General features: G+C 38.2%; 1 long non-coding RNA gene across 1 annotated transcript; it reads right to left on the bottom strand.

Annotated features, from left to right (window-relative positions):
- Positions 1-1,814: 1,814 nt before the first annotated feature.
- LOC128772770 (uncharacterized) lies at positions 1,815-4,351 on the bottom strand. Its single transcript, XR_008416924.1, has 3 exons — positions 4,200-4,351; positions 4,001-4,053; positions 1,815-1,925 (listed from the first exon to the last, which is right to left on the bottom strand). It is a non-coding gene; the product is annotated as an uncharacterized LOC128772770 (long non-coding RNA).
- Positions 4,352-4,847: the final 496 nt, after the last annotated feature.

Raw genomic sequence — 4,847 nt, 5'->3', positions numbered from 1 at the left:
TTACTTCTCTTCCCCTCACACTTTCCATTATTGATATTATAGTTTGCATAATTTTATATTTCTTGTCCATAATATATTAACAAAATAACCATAACTAAAATAATTAACTTTTAGTCTAGAGTAGTAAGTGAATTACCCAGTGAGTTTTGCACTGCCTTCTTATGCTTTCATGATGTTAATTAGCATCTTTTTCTTTCAACTCAGAGAACTGCCTTCATTTCTTGTAGGGCGTGTCTGATCCTAATGAATTCCCTCTGCTTTTGTTTGCTCAGGAAACCCATTATTGCTTATTTATTTCTGAAGGAAGGTTTTTACAGTTATAGAATTCTTGGTTGTCAGGCTTTTTTCTCTCAGTAGTTTGAATATGTCAGTACCTTCTCTCTTCTAGTCTGGAAAGTTTCTATTGAGAAATCTGCCTGGGGTCTTTGGGGCCTTATGGATGTGGATATTCATTTCTCTTTCCATTTTTGGCAAGAGTCCAGCTATTGTTTTAAATTCACTTTCTGTCCTTTTTATCTTCTATTTCTGGAATTCCTATGAGATGGATTTGTTTCCTTTGTGTCTCATAGTCTTGTTAGCTTTCATCCCCTTTTCCATTTTTTCTTTTTGTTCTTCTGACTGAATAATTTCAAATGTCCTATATTCTATCTCACTAATTCTAGCTTCTGTAAGGTTGAGTCTGATGTTGAAACTCTATCAAATTCTTCAGTTCAGCAATTGTATTTTTCAGCTCTAAGGTTTCTGGTGTTTTTTTATTTGTTGATCTTCTCATTTTGCTTATGTATTACTTTCCTAATTTCCTGCAGTTGTCTGTGTTTTTGTATAGGTCACTAAACGTAAGAGGATTATTTTGAATTCTTTGATAGTTTATAGTTATTGGGGTTTGTTTTCTTTGGTAGTATAATGTTTACCTGATTATTTTGTGACCCATTATTCCTAATGTAGGTATATGAATATTTGAATAAGCAATCTTCTTTTCCGTAGTTTACACATTCACTTTGGAAGAGGCAGTCCTTTATCCATCCTCTTGGCTTAGAGTTCTGGATGTGTCAGTTGGTAACATCCTTGGGCAAGATTAGCCTGGCTCTCAGGGTCTGAGAACACTTGAATTGGATTTCTGGCTTTTTTCACTGTCCAAATGAGATTCTAGACCAGGCTCCTTGATTGCCTGGTTCTCTGGTCAGGCTTCCTGGATGGTGGAGACTAGGTACTATATTCAGCTGCATGTGGGGCTATAAATTTACTTTCCTGTGCTGGCATGGCATCAAGGTTTATACTTCTCATTGTTTGGGGACCTGACTCAGGAAAGTATGCATTCAATAATACCCTGTCAAGATGGAAAAAGCCATCAGCTGTGTTCTCTGTAGGTCAGTGCCACTGTAGGTTAGGCTATATAGCTTCTTGTATGCTGTGGTTAAGTAATCTGGTTGTACAAGGTGAAGGCACTGGATGTTCACTCTGGTCTTCTTTTCCCACTGGAGGAACCATAGGTTCAGGGGAGAGCTCTTAGTGTGCTGGGTCTGGAGGAGGGGCAAGGCAGCTAGTATATAGCTGCTCCTCTTACTTTTCCAATGTGGTCATCTTCAGGACTGTGGTGCAGGGGCAGGTTTCACTCCTGTGTTCTAAGATTTTCTAGTGGTGTTTGTCCATGAATAGTTGTTCATTTGTGAATAAAACATATGTCCCCAGGTTTTAGAGACAAAAGAAATTTGAAAAAATTAAGATCATGATGTAGTTATAGAAGAGATAAACAAAGAAGGAATACATATAAATTATTCAGAATTATCCTGGGGCACCTGGGTGACACAGTGTGTTATGTGTCCAATTTTGGCTTACGTCGTGATTTCATGGTTCATGAGTTTGAGCTCCATGTAAGGCTCTCTGCTGTCAGTCCAGAGCCTGCTTTGGATCTCTTGTCTCCCTCTCTGAAAAATGAATAAACATTAAAAAAAGAATTATTTAATCGCTGGGCTGGAAATATGGTTCCACTGATTTTTTTCATAAATAAGAAATATTCTGTGAGCTATTCATTTAACATAAATATAAGTGGATGTTTATATACTGCCCACAAATTAAATCACTTCTGTCTTCTCAAAGGGCAACAGCAGATTTCCATTTCTCAGTCATTCCCACCTCTAAATGCAACTCCTGTTTGGACTATTTGGATTGCTATAGCCACTGTGTGATTGATGACCCACAGACTGTAATCCTATTTGCAACAGGAAGAAAAATGTCTCACCTGAGTTTAACAAGTATGGACATTGTAGGCTAACCTGAGGACCCCTGCCTATTCTTACACCACTGTGGCTTTACTGGGCCCAGCATCACGCTTGTAGGAGATTCTAATACAAGTTATCTGTGGCTTGGAAGTCATCTTTTTAAATATCAATCCCATACTTTTCATGTTCCAGATTATTTACACTATGTAAAGTGACAGTTAACTGGGAATTACAAGTGATCCAATCCTTACTGTGACTGCAATGGATTCAAGCAATATTTTTTCACATGAACATTTTGTTGCATCCATTTTTGACCATTTCTGCCTGTCTTCATTCACTTGCTCTTATAGTTTTTAGTCTAGTATGTAACCACCCTGAGGATTCTTTTGTTCCCTTAAAGCGATTTTCTCACCTTCCCTAGAGTTTTGTAGGATCTTCCCAAGCTAGAAGAGACAAAGATACCACAGGGAGAAAAATGCCTGAAAACTGTTCTATTATGGCAGTTCACTTAATCCTTCGTTTTCTATATTCAGTGACTGCTGTATAGCTGCATCGGCTTTTCCAGTTCAGTCCTTTGTTCTTCAGTGGAGTCAGGCTCTATTTGTTTAGCAGACAAGGAAAACCATGAATAGGAATATACAGAACTTCAGATGTATATATTACAGAGACATCCAAAGAAATATTTTCATTTAAAACTATCTTATTTCAAAAAGTCTAATATACTTTGCAATCTTCAATAAGAAATTACTGGCACTCCTCCATGATTACCTCTAGATCAGATTTCCTATGCAAGGCAGATCATTTACCTGGGTACATGTGGTTTTCATGCTGAAGGGCTAAAGTTTTATCCTCTGATCATAAACAAGTAGCCCCATATCAATATTAAATGTTTCACCATATCCAGCTATTTGCCTATGTATTCTGAATGTTTTTCTGCAGAAAATGATGTTTCTGTACTTTGATGAAGTTACAGAGAGAAGTTGAATGTGCACAATGTCCTAGGCACCTCGGTGAAAACATAAGTTTTCTAATGAAATATATGGTATAGAATCAATGTCCATGGTAGATTCCAAAGGCCCATGGGTCAGTAGATCACAGATTTACAGTAGCAATGATTAAATCTGATAATGTTTAAGGTTCCAGTTCAAAAGCTCCTGAATATACCTCAACAGCTACTTACAGAACAATTCCCTCTGAAAGTAATTCAGAAGCTAGCTGAGCAACTCCTACACATTGAGTGAACAAGGAAAACAAAACACATCCACACGTGTAGGAGAAGCAGAGACACATGCTTATCACAAACCCCATCTCTGGCATGACAACACATAATCTTGAGGTAATTCACAACTCTCAGCTTCACCCTGAGGAGTAAAGGGTTTGGATCCCACATCTGGTGCCCTAATTTTTAAAATTGTCATTTGAGACATGGGTTGCCCAAACATCAAGCTATGATGGCTCCTGTGACTGAAAAGACAGTCATGGTAAGCCTTCATGAGTCTTCAAGAACAAACATCACCATCACCCAGCACAAAGGCAGCACACTGATATGTGCCTAGCCTTTCTACCAAGGAGTCCTATTTGTCTTAAAAGCTTCAGCCTCAGGATCAGGCTTCTAGGTTCACACGTATCTAGGGGCCAACAGCAATACTTTTCAGAGACCAGGGAGGTCAGCAGGCATCACCTTTGTGCTCTCCCTCTGTCTTGCTCCAGTATCTATTAAAAAAGAGCTTGTGTACATGTTGGCTGCCTCAGTTTTTGTGGCTTCCACCAGTGGGACATACCTTGTTAGCCTAGATCTGGTGGCCAGTAGGTTTTACATTCACACGTCACAGGACTGTAAGAAACAAAAAAACAGGCCTTAATTAGGCATACCCATGGGCACAGTGTAGTAGCAACAAACAGAAATTCCCAGTATGAAAGCAGCCTATTGCTTACCTCAAATTGGATGACTGTCTCTCAGGTTTCAGCCTTTAACACAACCTTAAGGGATGAATGCAGTGCTCTCCAGACATGTTGGATGCTAGCAGGTGTCTATTCACACTCTTCCTCTGGATGGCTGCAGGAACCTCAGGAAAGGAGCTTGTGCACACACCTGGCACCCCAGCTTTTGGGGCTTCCATGGAGAGGACACATCTCTTGATAGGCATTAAGAAAAAAGAAGAAACAAGAATATGTTTCAAATGAGAAAAATAAAGTCTCCAAAAAGTAAACTTTAATGGAGATAAATGAACCTGATAAAGAATTGAAAATAATAGTACAAAGATGTTCACCAATGTCAAATGAGTTACTGCTTGTGTTCTCTTCTAGGATTTTTATGGTTTCAAGTCTCACATTTAGGTATTTAATCAATTTTGAATTTATTTTTGTGAATAGTATAAGAAAGTGGTCACAATTTAGGAACTTATTTGTAGATATGTCTCCTGTGGCAAGGGAAATAAAAGCAACTTGTGATTACATAAAAATAAAAAGCCTCTGCACAGTGATTACATAAAAATAAAAAGCCTCTGCACAGTGAAGTAAACAAAACTAAAAGGCAATCTATGGAATGGGAGGATATATTTGCAAATGACATATCTGATAGAAGACTAGTATCCAAACTATATAAAGAGCTTATTCAACTCAACACCC

Source organism: Panthera pardus, unplaced genomic scaffold (genome assembly GCF_024362965.1).
Source record: "Panthera pardus isolate Hobbes unplaced genomic scaffold, ASM2436296v1 HiC_scaffold_24, whole genome shotgun sequence".
NCBI lineage: Eukaryota > Metazoa > Chordata > Mammalia > Carnivora > Felidae > Panthera > Panthera pardus.
This window is presented reverse-complemented; position numbering and strand designations above follow the sequence as displayed.